This window comes from Canis aureus, chromosome 17 (genome assembly GCF_053574225.1).
Source record: "Canis aureus isolate CA01 chromosome 17, VMU_Caureus_v.1.0, whole genome shotgun sequence".
NCBI classification, from domain to species: Eukaryota; Metazoa; Chordata; class Mammalia; order Carnivora; family Canidae; genus Canis; species Canis aureus.
This window is the reverse complement of record NC_135627.1, coordinates 21,250,550-21,269,075: the sequence shown is the minus strand read 5'-3', so window position 1 is coordinate 21,269,075 and position 18,526 is coordinate 21,250,550. Positions and strand designations below refer to the sequence as shown.

The window sequence follows — 18,526 nt, the reverse complement described above, 5'->3', positions numbered from 1 at the left end:
GTTAATGGCTGTAGAAAAAGGAAATGAAGAAAATTATAAAATAATTAAAAGGAGGAAGAAACTTGTGTTGGAAGAAATAAAAGAGGAGATAAATAGAAAGCAGAGAACCAGGTGATAGGAAAATATTCAAATATGTCATATTCACAAGATAATTAAATGAATTCAATGAGATTTAGGTTGGATTAAAAATACGAGATACAAAGCAGCCTGGGTGGCTCAGCGGTTTAGTGCTGCCTTCAGCCCAGGGTGTGATCCTGGAGACCAGGATCAAGTCCCACATCATGCTCCATGCATGGAGCCTGCTTCTCCCTTTGCCTGTGTCTCTGCCTCTATCTCTCTCTCTCTCTGTCTCTCATGAGTAAATAAATAAAATCTTAAAAAAAAAAAGAAACTAAATACAGTGTAAAAGAGGAACACCAATGAATAGGTAGAAAGAAAAGGAAGAGCATATGAGCTTGCTGGGACTTCCATAATAAAGTCCCAAAGACTAGCTGTCTTAAACAACAAAACTTTATATTCTCACATTTATAGAGGCTAGAAGTTCAAAATTAAGGTGTTGGAATGGTCGTTTTTTTTGTTGTTGTTGTTTTGTTTTGTTTTGTTTTGTTTTGTTTTCTGAGGACCACAGGGAAGGATGTGTTCCAGGCCTCTCTCCTTACATTAATAGATGGCCATCATCTTCCTGTGTCTTCATATCAGCTTTTCTCTGTACATATCTCTGTAATAAAGACACTAGTCTCATTGGGTTAAGGCCCACTCTAATGACCTCATTTTATTTAAATTAAATTAATTTAATTACTTCTTTAAGTAATTAAAAAAACAACACAGTCACATTCTGAGGTACTTAGGGTTAAAACTTTAACATTAAATTTAAGGGACATGAGTTAGCCAAGAACATATTATAGACTATATACATTGATATACTGCAGAAATACTAATAAAAATGAGTTCTATAGTTACATTGTAGGAAAAGAAGATAACACTTTAGACAAACTATATTTCAAATGATAAAGGGGTTAACTATATTATGATTTAAGACTCACTTCAGAATAAGATATAATAATGTTTCAATTGTATGCACCTACTAAAATTCTTTCAAATTACGAGAACACAAAAAGAAATCAGTAAATTTACCATAATACCCTGAGTTTTTAAAATACCCCTTCCAATCATTCATTAATCAAGCAGACAAAATATCAGTAAGACTATAGAAAAATTTAATCTCACAATTAACAAAATTTAATGGACTGAGCTCCTAACAGTTAATGACAATATATATTTTCTCAAATACATCTGAAACAGTTCTATCCACTAACAAATCTTTATACTATAAATCAATGTTCGACAAATTTTTGATGAGTTGGATCATATGAAACACATATTTTGGCCATGAAACAATGATACTATACATATCAAGAGATAAGAGACTATTATAAATTAATAAAATGTTAATTAACCCATAGATGAATAAAGAAATCAAAAGGGAAACTAGAAACTGGTTTTATAGCATTGAAATAAATACAACAAAAATACTACATATCAAAACTTTTATATAAAATATATGTATATATGCAAAATATGTCTTTATACTAATTATATAGATAGAGCCACAATCATTGGTATTCTAAAATCAAATGCTCTGTTTTTATTGATTTTGACACCAAAAATGTCATAAAAAACTGGTCTTTTTTTTTTTTTTAAACTGGTCTTTAATTTTATTTGAATTCTATGTTTCAATTCATCTTCAAAAATTTCTTTACCAAATTATGTCTTACAGTTTTTCAATTTGTAATTCTGAATACTATGTACTTCCTACATTTAAAAGACCTATATATGCTCTGTGTTTCTAACAGCTAGTTTAACTAATAAAGAAAATAGCTTAATAACTTACAATGAGCTTTGGCTCTAACTCAATACCCAGTTTCATTCCTTGTTTCAGAAGTCATTGTATCTGTCCATGCCCATGGCATGTCCATAGTCTCTTGTGTATTTTATTTTTATCTAGCTGTCTTTATTTACAATCTAATGTCTCTGCCACCTTGAGACAGTTATTTTAATGTGCTTAGGATTATTATTTCCTCATTCTGTTTTCACTTAATTTGTTCAATTTCCCTCTTCTAACTTCTTAAATTAAATGTACATTTTTTTTAGTCAGTTATTGTCCTCTTTGGATAAAGGTAATAACAAACACACTATATTTTGAGTATTTCCTAAACGATGTATCACCAGACATTTTATTATTGCTATTTTTATTACTGACATTATTTTATTATTATAAATTGTTAAAATAGATTTATTATGGCTTCATTTTAAGTATTAGCTTTTTTGCCTGAGATTTTTATAGAGTATATAATTTAGGTCTCAAGTATAAGGATTGTTATTAGCTATGCTTCCAATTATGATTTATAAATTCATTTGTGGTCAAAAGAACACAATCTATATAATGTTGATTCCTGAAATGTATTTAGAATATCATTATAAACTTGTAAGTAGTTAACTTTATACATTTTTGATGTGAGGCTAAATAAATTTACATTATTTGTAGCATGTAAAGGCAAAACACATAGACACACATTTAAAATTAATATAAAAATTGAGATTAATATGTTTGTGTATAAATTCCATTTCATTACTTTGTTCTTCAAATTCTCTGTGTCTGTGTCTCTCTCACTTATGTCCAGATATTTTTTTGTCTCCCTTGGACATGTATGTTAAAATATCTTACTACAAATTTGATTTATGTACCTCTACCCCTTGTTCTTCTTGCTGTTGCTTTATGTACTTTGAAATCAAGTTGTTAGATACATATGTCTGTATTTTTAAAAAAATTTACCAGTGTTTTTATTTTTATTTATTTATTTTTATTTTTATTTATTTATGATAGTCAGAGAGAGAGAGAGAGAGAGAGGCAGAGACATAGGCAGAGGGAGAAGCAGGCTCCATGCACTGGGAGCCTGACGTGGGATTCGATCCCGGGTCTCCAGGATCGCGCCCTGGGCCAAAGGCAGGCGCCAAACCACTGCGCCACCCAGGAATCCCTACCAGTGTTTTTATACTTGAATTTATAGCATTTCTCTTTATCAAAGTATGATTTTTCAGTGTGTGTGTAGGTGTGTGTGTGTGTGTGTATTTAAAAACTTGTTTTCATGGCATTTTTTCTTTGTTTATATTTTTCTACTGTGAAATTTCCATTCCTGTATTTTTTATGATTTCTTTTTTGAGGTGAAATTCCCATAACTAAAATTAAGTTTTAAAGTGACCAATTCAGTTATATTCAGTATATTCACAAAGTTGAACAGCAACTAAAGCTTTCTACTTCGAAAAAAAATTTCGTCAACACAAAGGAAATCCCATATTCATTTAAAGCAATTACTCTCCATTATCTCTTTCTAAGCGCCTGGCAACCACCAATTTGCTTTCTGCCTCTATGGATTTACCTATTGTAGATACTTCATGTAAGTGGATGATATAATATGTAGCTCATTGTTTCTTTTACTTTTTTAATATTTTGTTTATTTATTTGAAAGAGAGAGAGAGAGAGCACTGGGAAGTGGCAGAGGGTGAGGGAGAAGCAGGCTCCCTGCAGGGCAAGGACTCTGACACGGAGCTCATACCAGGACCCTGGGATCACCAGCTGAAGAGAAGGCAGATGCTTAACCAACTGAGCTACTCAGGCACCCTGTAGTTCATTGTTTCTGACTCCTTTCACCAAACACAATGTTTCAAGGTTCGTGCATGTGGTATATCATGCCTTAGTATTTTTTTTTAAATTTTTTTTTATTTATGATAGTCGCAGAGAGAGAGAGAGAGAGAGAGAGAGAGAGAGACAGAGAGACAGAGAGACAGAGACACAGGCAGAGGGAGAAGCAGGCTCCATGCACCGGGAGCCCGATGTGGGATTCCAGGATCGCGCCCTGGGCCAAAGGCAGGCGCCAAACCGCTGCGCCACCCAGGGATCCCCTTGTCTTAGTATTTAATTTCATTTTATGGCTGAATAATATTCCAATGTATGTATATTCCATAATTTATTATTCATTCATCTGTTGATAAACATTTTGGTTGATTCCATCTTTTTATTACAGTGAGCAATGATGCTCTGATCATGCATGTACATAAGCTGGTTTGCCTATTCCCTTTCTTTTTGTATTTGTATATACACCTAGGAGTGAAATGGCTGGATCATTTGATAATTCTATGTTTAACTATTTCAGGTACTGCCAAATAATTTTCTATAACCATTGAACCATTTTACATTTCCATCAGCAATATAAAAGGTTTCTAATTTCATGTTTTCACCAATGTTTACTGTTTTCCATTCCAACTGTTGCCATACTACTGGATGTGAATGAAATATTCTTGTCCTTTTGATTTGTATTTTCCTAATGACTAATGATGTTAAGCATTTTTTTAAAGATTCTATTTGTTTATTTTTGAGACACACACACACACACACACACACACACAGAAGGGAGAGAGAAAGAGAAGGGAACCCAATGTGGGACTCGAACCCTGGACTCCAGAATCACTCCTTGAGCCAAAGGCAGATGCTCAACTGCTGAGCCACCAAGGTGTCCCAAGATCCAAGTTTGGTATACATTCCTTCTAATATTCTTTTTCAGTCATTTAATATTTTTTGTACCTGTAGGGCTTATTTTTATTTAATGTTTTTTTTTTTTTTTAGTTTCAGGTGTACATTACAGTGATTCAACAATTCTGTACATTACTCAGTGCTCATCACAATGTGTACTCTTGATTCCCTTCACCTATTTCACCCATCTCCCCAACTAATTTCCTTGTTATAACCACCAATTTGTTCTCTGTACTTGAGTGTGTTGTTTTTTTTCTGTTTTCTTTTTTTCTGTGTTTGCTGTTTCTTAAATTCCACATATGAGTGAAATCATGTGATATTTGTCTTTCTCTGACTGACTTATTTCATTTAGCATTATATCCTCTAGATCCATCCAAGTTTTTTCAAATGGCAAGTTCTCATTTCTTTTTATGGGTGAGCAATATTCCAGTATATGTGTGTGTGTGTGTGTGTGTATGCATATGTATTCTGTGTGTATATAAAAATATATATGTATAGGTTTATGTATGTATATATATATATATATATATACATATAATTAGGTGGCTTACATATTTTAGCTATTGTAAATAATGTTTCAGTAAACATATATATATATATATATATATATATATATATATATATTCTTTTAAATTGGTGTTTTTGTATTCTTTGGGTAAATATCCAGTAGTGGTGTTATAGAGTCTTATGGTAGTGCTATTTTTAACCCACTGAATCTGTTTCTATGTGTTCGGAAAGTCAGTTATGTCTCTGCTTTTGAAAATAGCAACCTTATTAAGAAGTGACCCTATAATGCTCTGCAATGCAGTGTCCTCTATTAACCAGAACCTGGAGCTTCAGGTGTGTCTCCTGTGATACGTGAACCCCCTTATTGTAGCTAACCCATGTTTGCCTTTAGTTCAGTCATCTGTAATGGCTCTCTTTGCCTATTGGGGGCATTTTTTTTCTTTGGTTCCTGTGTTGTTAGTGGGCTAGTCTGGGGCTACTTCTGCTTGAGTGGGGTTGGGCCAGGCATTTACCAGAACTCTAGTAGCACTGAATTGCATGGTGTTCTCCCTTTGTTGTCTCCTGAGAAGCTTTCATTGGTGGTCAGTCCTGCAGTCAGACTGGATCTAGGCTCCCTGCCCACTGCTGGGACTGCAGTGAACTGGTAGGTGGGGTTTTCTTTCCCTCTCCCTGGGGCAGGAGCCCCTTTGGGGTATGCTCAGCTGTCAGGGCTGCTTGCACACTTCCATGCCTGTGTCACTGCTTTGGATGAATTCCTGTCCTTTTCTTAAATTAATTTTTTTTCTATTCTGTTTTGTTTATTTGATTCTTGTTCCATTATTACTTGACTGGTATCGAACAAGGTTTAGCTAACATCTATTTCTTCTCTTTATTAAATATTTACTTGTCTTTGTTTCCTATTTAAATTTTTAATTCTTTCTTCAAAAAATCTTTTTATGTCTATACCTCTCTCTGTCTCTTGTTTTTTAAAATTATTTCTACTAAGGGTTTTCAGTATTGGTAAGTATCGGTAAACTTTTAAAACTTTACATTTATTGAAAGAATATTCATATAGTATGCTCATGTTTTATTAATATATTAATTAGATAGAAAATCAGTAGTTCAAATTTTTTTCTATGAAAATTTAGAAAAGATCACTGTTTTCTCATCCCCTTGTCACTACTATGACACTGGTCAAAATCTGATTTTCTTTTTTCCTTTGAGATTCTATTAGCTTTAACAACTTTTGAAAATAACTCTTTCTTTGATGACCTTCTTATCATTCTATGTGTGGATTTTTAAATATTCTATTTGAAATTGTCATATTCCTTTCAATCAGAGGTGTTCTATGTTCTTATAATTCTTTAAAAGTCTGTATAATAATTTTTTTCTTTTTTTCTTTCTCATACATCTGGACTACCTCAATAGTAATCCTACACATCTAATATTTTTTGTTATATGTCACCTGTTCCTTTATTTTTCATGTGAATTTTATAAGAGTTCCTTTATTGAATTTCCAGTTTAGCTTATATATTTAAATTTAAATTTAAATTTATTTAAATATAAATAAAAATTTTAAATATTTTTATATTTTTAGTTCTGTTATTTCTCCTTCTAGTGAATTATTTCAACTCATTATTTTTATCTAATATTTATGCTCAATCTTCTTTATAACCAGTTCTTACTTTCTCATTATGTTATTTTGAATATCATCTCTTTGAGGTATCATTCTTAATGTAATATTTTCTTGTGTTTCATCAAATCTAGTTTATTTAGTGTGTGTGTGTGTTTTTAATTCTGATGTCTTTTTCTTATTATAGTTTGATTCTTAAGTACCTATGATTTTGGATTTTGAACTTGTTTATCCTTGGAGGTACCACATACTTGGCTTGTAGTGTGTATAAGGTAGAAGGAGCAAGGCCAAGGCCTTACTCCTTCTGATAGTTTTAAAGTGTGAAGAAGGGGAGGCATTCTCCATGGCAGAGACTATAGTATTATGGTTGAGCTTGGCCATTCAGATCAAGAATTTTCTCTTCAGAAAATTCTGAATGTCAGAGAAATTGTCTTCACCTGTTTCATTAGCTTTTCTCCCTGTTTGTTTATAGTGTAACAGGGAGGAAGCTGTCAATCCCTGTTCTTTACCCCCACCCTAGATGTGACAACCCTGTTATATATCTGGCTCATGGTGATGTAATAATTACCTTAGAGGCATGTAACAGAGAACAGAAAGGCCGATCACAGCTGTCTTCCTGTGTGGACCTTACATACACATCACCAAGACCATTACACTAAGTTACAGTTGACTTCATTACACCAGAAATGCTCCCCAACATGTTAGTTCTTCAAATCTGTAAAAATTGCACCAACAGTATCAGTATCATGTTGATGTGATTTCCAAAGGATATTTTCAAAAACCTTGACAGTCAAGGTTTTTGACTGAATAATTGCTTCCCTCCCCCCGACTTTGGCTCCAAAAATCGCATTCTTTTTTGTTTGTTTTTAATCCCTTAGACTTGCTTTGGGATTTTCTTTGTATACTTCTCTTCCTACCAAGTGTTGAATTTATTGATATGTTACCTAAAGTATCCTCTCTTATAAAATCTTTATAGTCACATAGTGTTGCCAAACTCCATTTATTAAAAAAAAAAAAAAAAAAAAAAAAAAAGGCCTGTGTTTTTCCCTTTGATTTGTAGTGGAACATCTGTTATGCATCAAATTATCATATGTCCACAGGCATATTATTTAGAGGCTCTCTTTTCCCTTTTAGGCATTTATTTATCTATGCCTGAGACTAAATGAGAGAGTATTACTCATTTTTTTGTAGTAAATCTCTGTATTTGGTAGAGTAACTTCTCCTTTCATAATTGTTCTTCAGCTTTCAAGGGTGTCTTGGCTCTTCCCTGGGTTTTCTTATGAATCTTAGCTTATCCATTTCCATTTTAAAAAAATATTGAATTTTTTTAATGTTGCAGTTTTTTTACTTAATATTGCATTGAATCTATTAAGACTTTTGTGCAAAACTATAGCTTTACATAACTGAGTCTTCCAATTGATGAGCATGGTATATATAATTTGCTTAAATCTTTTTTTAAGATATTTATTTATTTATTATTTATTTATTTATTCACTCATTCATGAGAGACCCACAGAGATAGGCAGAGACATAGAGGGAGAAGCAGGCTCCTCACAACGAGCCTGATGCGTGGGACTCGATCTTCAGACCCAGGATTATGCTCTGAGCCAAAGAGACATTCAAATGCTGAACTACCGAGGCATCCCTAAATCTTCTTTAAATAAAGCCTCATAATGTTTCTTATAGTAAACTTGCCCAAACTTTGTCTTATATTGATCTTTTTAGGCTACCATATAATTTGATAATGTATATATATGCAAAATGTGTGTGGATCTGTTGTCATGTATGCTTGACAGTTTGCTTGGCCTCTTGTGCACCTGACTTCTTGTGTGCTGTTCATTGTCTAAGAAAGAAGCGTTTTGGAAATGCTTTGTGTTTGTTTTCTGGGGGCATAACCAGATCTAAACTAGTAAAATACAGATTCCTTGCTTCAGGTTCTTTGATCAGCACAGACTGTGTATGTGTATCTAGGCTAGGAATTTTTATATTGTTCATCTGCTGCCACGGCTTTTTAGGGATTTCTCCATTTCTCAACTTTATTGTTGTTGTTACTGTAGTTGTTCTTTCCTGCTTAGCACCAACTCAGTTTTATCGTGTGTAGGGCAGGATGGTTGAATTTCTTCTTTGCTACTATCCTGAAGGTACATAGAGATTTGTGCTATCACCATAATGCAGAGCAGAGACTTTTAGAAACTTCCTACCTGGAGGTAATTTTTTGGCTTTGACTTTTCCCTCCTTAACACTGGAAGATTTTCAAACTAAGTCTAAGTTTGTGGTATTCACAAATGCCATTCGAATAAGAGAACTTTTTTTTTTTTCTTCAATACTCTTTTTGCCATTATAATTTCAGGCTTTTCTCCATAATTTGCATGGACATTTCAAACTGTTGTCTTTTTTTTTTATTTATTCTAAGTTTTAGGGCATGTATTTTAAAATTTAGATAGAGTTTTCCTCGCTTTAGATTTCCTTTAAATAATTTGGCCTATCCTTATCAGAACTGGACTTTCTGCAATTTGTTTTTTGCATTGAAGGTAGAATGATCTTTCTGCATACCTTCCTACAAACCTTATCATATTTTTGTCTTAAAATTTTTACTACCTTCTTACCACCCTCATTCCTTTCTTAAAATTTTCTCTAAATTTAAAATGTAGTGCTATGACACTTGAGACCTAGACCAGAGTTATATCTCACTCTACTCTTTATTCAGTTGATCCTGAAAAATTTTTATTCCAAAAATTCATTTTGCTTTCCTTGCCTCTGGCTTTTGAACATATTTCTGTATGAAATCTATCCTCCTCTCTCTATATTTTTTCTTTCTCTCTTAGACTTTTCGTTCAGACCTCAGTTTAAAGATACTCTTACTCTGACAGGATGCAGTATAACTATTAGTTAAGTATACTTGGCACCAGTGCAATTTTCTGAAATTTTCCTTCATGATCCTTTTAGAATGTCAATGTACCCGAAATTTTGTTGTGTCATTAAACTGAATGTTATGCGCTGTGTTTTTTAAGATTTTATTGATTTATTCATGAGAAACAGAGAGAGAGAGAGAGAGAGAGAGAGGCAGAGACATAGGCAGAGGGAGAAGCAGGCTCCATACAGTTAGTCCGATGTGGGACTTGATCCCGGGACTCCAGGATCATGCCCTGAGCTGAAGGCAGACTCTCAACCGCTGAGCCACCCAGGCATCCCTATACTCTGTGTTTTATATAATAAACAACAAATGATAATTTCCATTATTACTAGCTTCATTATATTTACACCCTCCCCCATGTGATAAGACTGAATAGTTGCCAAAGTCCACATTTTCATATATCCTTTTCTTGTTGCCTATAAATAAACATCATAAATTGAGATTTTTATTGTTTAGCCATTGGCTTTAATTAGCACTTAAAGACCTTGAAGGTGAGAACTCTACCTTACCCATTCTTTTATTCACTGTGCTTGATATATTAGTGCATCTAGTAAATATTTATTAAATTAACAAGTGAATAATTGAACAATTGTTAAATCACTTTTTGTATATAGGATAAAAGTATAAAGATGTAGGCTATCTCTTAAAATGCTACAGCCAGTAAAAGAGATTTGGAACTCTTCTAGTGGTATACTAACTCAAGACAGGATGCCAGCCTTCAAAACATAATCTGTTTTGTTGAAATAAGACATGAACACATAATACATATATTACATTATGCTGAAGAAAGTAATAGATTGAGAACATAAAGTTTTAAAATCAAAATATTATGACATTGTATTGGGAAGTCAAAGTAATTTTAATGAATGAAGTAAGCTTATAGATGTGACCTAATATGATATTGATAGAACTTCCAGCACACTGTTTGAAAAATCATGCTTCATTGATGTTCCATCATATTCAGAATAGAGATAAAAGCAACCTGGCTGAGGACAATGCATTATTTTCAGTCCTACATGGTAAATTAAAAAAAAAAAACAAAACTGCAACAGTTTAAGACACAGTACGCAATTGTATACATCCTTTAATTAGTAAGTTAATAGATGTTAGAATATTTATGACCAGAACAACCTCAGACTTTTGTGGGTAGGTGGAATCAGAAAAAGGTAAATATCTATTCTGAAATTCCCATGCAAATATAGAGAAGATTGTGACTTATGAAGAAGTACGTCTTCAATGTTATTTCAGGAAGTGTTAGAAAATCAGGAAGATACAGTATGAAAACTTTTAGTCAAACACTTCAATTAGCATGGAAAACATTGATATTATAATATTAATATATAAAGTTAGAAAGGCAGTTTGGAAACTGAAAAAATGTAGAAAGGAAATTATTCCTATTCTTTGAGACAATGGATTTTGACAACTATAGCATTTTGGCCAATATTATGACATGATGAAAGTGATATTTTGGAAGATTATATAGCAGCAGTTAAAATGATTGATTTTGGTAGGGAATAAACTAGAAGCAAAGGGATTGATAACGGGATTATTGCATTTGCCTTATGCTGCTAATACTACTGCTACTTGCTTAGAGGCTGCTTAACATCAACTTCCAAATGGAAATTTAGTTGTCATAGCATATGCCAGAGGAATATTGAATAAAAGTGAACATGTATATATGAGTCCCAATTCAAGGTATCTGTCTTTGAAATAAACAGCCTGAGATAAATTTCCTGAGTTTTTACACGAAATAGATTCAGAGTAATGACAGGCTCTTTTATGGAATTGGTAACTACTGCGAAATTGAATATAGCGGAACAGACAAGGGTGTCAACCTTATCTCTATTACATTCTAAATGCTGAATGAGGCAGGTGAAAAAAGTATAGGCACTGATGTACTTTGAAGGAACAGAATAGTGTTTCTAGGGTAGGTGAAAAAAAATATGAGCATGAGGTGGCTATTGAAGTGGGATTCAAAATAGATATACAATTTACTATTTTATACCCATAGATGTTTAGGTATGAGTAAGGGATTGAAAAGTTTATGTGAGATTTCTAAAATTTTAGAATTCTTGAAATAAGTGTTCTAAATAAGTATTTGACTTAGCTATTTCAGGCTTTCCATTAAATCATAGGTCAAACATATCCTATGAAAAAACATATCAACCCTCAGAGCTGAATAATCAAATTTTTAATTGACCACTTCACCAGCGTCTAATGATTAAAATCTATATGAGTATCTGTACTCTGAACCTAATTCAGACAATTGGTTGTCTTTTGATAATTTTTAAATGAGATATATACTCCAGTTAAGTTAGAAACCAGTCAGATTATGGAATTTTTACCAGAGGAAGCTTGTCTGCAGACAAGAAGTTAGGGGAAAAATGCCAAGAGAAGCAGAAATGAGAGATTGGAGAAGAGGGAGAAAAAATGGGGGAGTAAGGGAGCAACAGCTGGACAACAAATGTGAACATGAGATACTATGAAAAATGAGCTGCCTGATAACTTATTCCTTCCAATGGAGATAAGGTATATTTACAGTAAATCAGATTCTATGGCATGCTTCTTTTCCATGGTGATCATAAGCACATAGAAACCTCTGCCAACTCATTTTTGGCTGTTATAACATAAACAAATGACTAAAATGGCTGAGTCTCAGTTATCACAACTGTACAATGAGCACAGAAATATGTTTTTTGTGAGAACTGAGAGAGATAATCCTTGTTACATTATCAGCTCAGCAGCTAGTCCTTGGTTAATGCTAAAAATAATACATTGTCACTGTATTGATATTTTATTATGTTTACATACATACATTATATATATTTACATACATACCTACAGACATTTATAAAAACAATCACCTTTTGATCTGATTTGGAATGAATTTCTCTTTTAAAAGCAGTCCTCCTAGGATATATATTAATGCTCTTGAACGTATTTACTAGCAACAGCCTGTTACTGACTGCGGAGTCTTGGCATGGTGGCTACTAATTAGGATTCTTGCACTGTGGCCTAAGACAGCGTACCATAACATTACAAATTATCACAACTGATGTGACTACTGCTTGTAATACTTTCATAATTAGTCCACAGGCTCACTAAGGCATGGCTTTGGATGATTTCTAACCAAATGTGCATACATGAGAGAATGGTCATTAGATTTCAAGAAAGCTGAACAAATGTACAGATGTCATTTCTAACTATCCTCCCTGAAAAGAAACAAAGCAAGCATAGTGACTACATTCCTCAGATGTGAATGCCCTGAATTTTGTTACTTAATTTTTTTAAGATTTGCAAAATCCAGGTTGGGATTAAAACATCCATGTTGCCAAAATCAGCCACTTATTTTTAGCAGTGCCTACGGTTTTACAAATAAGCCAATGTTCTTACTGCCAAATATTAGGACTCTCACATCTATAATGGGGTATTTGTAGAATTGGGGAATCAAATTACAGATAATTGTGAATTACGGAAGAGTTGGTTAGCAGGCATGTAAAATGGCAGATTGGGGATAGGGCTTCTTACTCACTAGTCATTTCCAGTTTTGGTTTTCCATTTACAGTCTACACTGGGTGTAGATGAGACTGTGGGTGAGTCTGAGGTAATTGGATGCCTCATAGTCTTCCACAGCCAGTGGAAATAAAAGGCAAACAATATCTAGTAAATGCATTAATGAGAATGTTAACGGGTCTAATATAAATCTGTGTGTCGAGAGCCAAAACAAAAGTAGAAATAAGCCCCTCCGATTCTTCTGGAATTTTTATCACTAAAAAAACATTTTGTTGAGTAGTAAGCAGTTCATGCCTGACTGGAAGGAATCTTGTTTCTTTAGCAAAATTCACACTGAAGTTAAAAAAACAAAAAAGCATACTGGCACCTGCTCAGTATCCACAAGCCTAGTCTATCTTGAAGTAAGTAGATTTCATGAAACAAAAGAATTGAAAATATTGCCAGACCAAAGAAAAATAATTGTATTTAGAGAATTTGAAAAAAAATCTATTACAGACAAAGATTGAGAGAATATTCATACAGATCAAATTTTTTTTTTAAGATTTTATTTATTTATTCATGAGAGACACAGAGAGAGAGGGGGAGAGACATAGTCAGAGGGAGAAGCAGGCACCATGCAGGGAGCCTGATGTGGGACTCGATCCCGGAACCATGGGATAACGCCCTGAGCCAGAGGCAGACACTCAATCACAGAGCCACCCAGGAATCCCACATACAGATCATATCTAAAAGGAATTTGCTTACTTGGTTTTGGGCAGGTGGGTGGCTCAGCGGTTTAGTGCTGCCTTCAGCCCAGGGCATGATCCTAGAGACCCAGGATTAAGTCCCACGTCAAGGCTTCCTGCATGGGGCCTGCTTCTCCCTCTTCCTGTGTCTCTGCTTCTCTCTCTCTCTCTCTCTCTCTCTCTGTCTCTCATGAATAAATAAATAAGATCTTTAAAAAAAAAGAAAAAAAATAATTTCTCTGCTTACTTGGTTTTACCTACTTTGGGATGAAAATTTGGTTCAAAGAGCTAATATATCAATATTCTTTTTTTTTTTTTTTTTTTTTTTTTTTTTAATATATCAATATTCTTAATATATTTACCAATACAAGTTGAGTTTATTACCAGAAATTATGTCCCTCTTAAAATAATAATAATAATAATAATAATTCCAAGTATATATTAACTGTTTTTCTAAAGACATTATATTGAATATGCAGTGCGTCATTAAACCAGTATATAGTTTTATATCTCTAGAGAAGTTATTGTATTTCCATCCACTGATTAGAAAGAATAACTGGTGTTGTTACTGTGTTTTTCTGAATCTCTGTTCTTTTTTCTTTCTTTTGTATGTTCTAGTTTAGCCTTAACCTACAAACTAATTCTTTATCTTTGTTTTATTTCAATGCTTGTAAAGCAATGGTTTATGCAAACACTGATAAGTTGGAACAATCTTTGAATTTCATTTTTGGTTTTTTGTTTTTGTTGTTTTGTTTTGTTTTAAACTGAGCTCAGCATATCTGTATTCCCTTTGTGGGAATCTGAGTTCTCCTGTTCCACTGGCAAAATAGTCTATTGAGATTACAGGAGAGAATGTTCATCTATTTTCCAGTTAAATTCAAATTTTATACAATCTATGTGAAATGACTGTGTAAAGCTTTAACTTGTCAGCAGTGGGTGAAAACAATTAATTTGCATGGATTTTGTTGCAAAATGGATTATGGAATGGTTTGTATAAATCATTGATGGCACAACACATTTTTCAGCAAATTAAACACTCCTTTTGTTTGATTTAAAGGAAAGAAAATCAAAGGAAATGAGATAAGGAACAGAAAAGAGAGGAAAGGACAAAGGGGGAGGAGAAGAAGAGAGGAAGACAGGAAGGTGAAATATTTATTTGAGTGCAAAAGGAAAAGGCAGTATTTATTTGCTGCAACCAACAAAATACTCAAGTTACATAGCCTTTTTTATACTGTTGATTCTACTCAGGATGCTTTTGTAGTCCAGAAACTCTTCTTCAGATTAAGGATGGTAAATAAAGTAAATGCTCATCCTATTCCTATAATTTGAGTACAATTTGGAGCTGGGCCATTGTGTTTTCTGCTGTTTATTATTTCTTTCTTTTTTTTTTTTTTTCCTTTCTGCTGAGTTGTTTGCAAAATCTAATGTCAGCAAACATGTTGTCCAGCACCACATTTCATTTTAAACCAGAGTCAGGCATTTGAGTGTGTCATTACCTCCCTCTCCCATCTGCTAACATGTTCTTTTTCAGATTAGCACGGCTATTCCTAATTATCCTCCTCCCCACAGTTTTACATAAGAGAAGGGAGCCTACTCATTCCTTGAATCATTTTATTCCCTCTAAGATCCTGTTAGAGTGTTGTGGTCTGTTTTACAGTAGATCAAATGTTTTATCTTATGACAGGAGACAGAGTTTGCTAAAGTTAGGATTTAATATATTTTTGGTTAGATCTTGAAGATGACTGGAGAATCATCACTTACTCTCTAAGTGTTCTTAATTAGTTCTCTGTTATATTTTGTTCATGAGATCAGGCATGTCAGTCACTCAGTTTTCTATTTGGCCCTATTCACTATTTATTAGAAAACTGAACATCTCAGATTTCAGTTATTTTCCAGATCTTATGTTGTTTTTCTTCAAATTTTATCTAGTGAATCTATTACAATTGTCATGAAAATAGTGAGGAAATAGCCATTATTAATGCAAAGAAGAGTGAACTTCATAGAGTAAGATTCTATTTGAAAAAACGGACATTGCTTTTTCTATTATTTCAGTTGGTGTCAGTGTGAGGCTTAAAATATATAGAAGGGATAATTAATTAATGACATGAGTCAAAGACCATAGGCTACATAAACTGAGTCCAAACACATTTTTTAAGTTCAAAAGGCCATGACATAGTGAATATTGTATACAGGCTCACAATGGTCATGGAAATGAGAAGCATCTTTGAATTTTTGTAGCTTCATTACTAACAATCAAATAAAATCTCCCAGTAAATCAATTAATCAAGGAAGTAATTTTCTCTTCTTTAGCAGCAGTGCATCTTTTATCACCAGGTAGATTTTACATTAAGTACAAAAAGCTTAAGAAAATAGAAAGCATGGTACTAAACTTTCCTAATAGTAAAGAATATCTGGATGTTAGGTTTTTATATATTAAAACATATATGAAAAATTTATCTATTAGAATAACAGTCTTACAATTCCAGGGTAAAATATATTGAATAATTTATTAAGACTTGCAAATTTTTTAGATTCAAACAGATTCCTCAGAGTCATCATTTTAATCTCTTGAAATTAAAATAATTATGTGATCCTTAAAATTATTTTGCCTATAAAAATCAAGTAATGGAACTGTTTTCAAAAAATAGTGTTTGCCTATTAAATTAATTAAATGGTTTGAAGTTGCTAAACCATTTAAAGTTGTTTACATTTGTACATCAGACTATAGAATATTATATGGACTTTAAAAATTGTGGCTAAGATTTTCAAGCCTGTCAATAAAATTATTATCAAGACCAACTAGTTAGATAAAGCTGGATACAGTGAAAGTCCATAGCTTTTCTTGGACTCTTCAGAGAAAATATTTGAAAACAGTCACCCCCACAAATCTGAAGAGACATATGAATTTAGAAAGTCACAGTTGGAATTCTGCTCAACTGGTACACAAGTCATTAGAGACCTAAACTCCAATGTGTAAGGGAAGGGGCAGGGACACTTACATTGTACATCTGACAAATTACTGGAAGCTAACTACAGTAATAGTGAGAATCTCCCAAAGGAGCCTCATACATTTGGCTGCTTATCTTCCAGGATCCCACCAGTTTCTTACAATGAAGATCCTAAAAAGATCCCTTTCTGGCTCTGACTGTGGGAAAGGTAGTATAATCCTGGTGAAATATAACAAAAGCCTTTTCTGTAATAAAGTTATAATCTTCAGAGTAAAAGTCATTACCTGAATCTTGTGCCAAACACAGTGAAAGGGATTTTTTTTTTAACTCCAGTCCCATTTAGACTTCCTTTCTCAACTAATGGTGGGGGTGCTGTAGAAGAAGAAACATCCCTGAAAGTCACTGTCCAGAATTACAGGACCACTAACAGGCTGATGATTAATTGGAAGAATATAGAATGGATCCCCACCTTGACACTCTACCACCATATTCAGAAAACTCCAGAATAATAGTGGATTGAAGCTGGAAGAGTTTTATTTATTTATTTTTTTTTTTTGGAAGAGTTTTAGTATAAAGAATCTAAGTTGTTTATTCAGATATGATGTGGGGTCGTTGAGTGTCAGGGTCAAGAAAGAATTCTGAGACATTTTACCTCACAAAGAAAGGTACTTTTATTATTGCACAGGGACAGGGACCATGGGCAGAAAGAGCTGCACTTGTGTTTGTGAAGAGTGACTGATTATATAGGGTTTTCTATCCTATAGGGGTGAAGGTGACATTAGGGTTCCAGGAAATTGAGTCTATAGGTTCCTGGAGATTGCGCTATTGTTAAGATTGTGTTTTTGTAGTAAATTGCTAAAACAATTACAAACTATGATGTAGTTTCATGTCCTGCATGACTGTGATCTTTATCAGTTCACCATTTGTTTCTCCCTTGTGTTTGTTCTCAGACAGTCTCAAGTATCTGAGGAATGTCAAATGTATCCACCTTGAAAGGACTGGCGGGCAGTCAGCTCACCTTTTGCACTCAGTTTGCCTTTTGCTCTCTCATCATTTAGGATGCACCAAAGTCAAGAGGAGAGAAGGAACAAATACTAGAATTTTGAAGGTTCTGATGTCTATAACAACAGCAAATATGAAATAAAGTCCAATTACTTGCTAGATTAACATAAATCCTTACACTGCAGATCTATTTCCATGTTAATGGATCAGACGATACATTGTTGTTAAGATGTCAGTTATTTCCAACTTGATATATAGATTCAACATAATCCCAATGAAAACCGCAGCAAGCTATTTTATAGATGTATCTATTTTATCTATCTATCTATAGATCTATCTATCTTTATTTATCTATCTATATCTGTTTTATAGATATCAACAGTTTCAGATGATTAACTGGAAAGGTGATACAACTAGTACATGTAAGACAACAATGATGAAGAACAAAGTTGGGCTTATACTACCTGATATCAAGTCTTGCTGTAAAGTCACAGTGTTCAAAACAGAGTAATATGGCAAGGAAACAGACAGGTAGATACATGGGATAGCATAAGTAGCCTGGGAATAGATACCAAAAGTGTACTTAACTGATCTTTGACAAAAGAACAAAAAAAGATAATATTATGGCGAAGGTCTTTTTAAACAAATGGTGTTGAAACAATTATATACATTATATGTAAGATAATGTGTATAGACAGTGCTGGTTAGGAGCTCTGA

The 18,526-nt window shown here is 33.4% G+C and overlaps 2 long non-coding RNA genes across 16 annotated transcripts in view; one reads left to right on the top strand and one right to left on the bottom strand.

Moving 5' to 3' along the window:
- The window catches only part of LOC144287842 (uncharacterized), a 435,194-nt gene that overhangs the window by 356,626 nt on the left and 60,042 nt on the right, over positions 1–18,526 (top strand). The gene's annotated exons all lie outside the window — the stretch shown is intronic.
- Positions 1–18,526, bottom strand: part of LOC144287841 (uncharacterized) — a 49,286-nt gene that overhangs the window by 26,032 nt on the left and 4,728 nt on the right. The gene's annotated exons all lie outside the window — the stretch shown is intronic.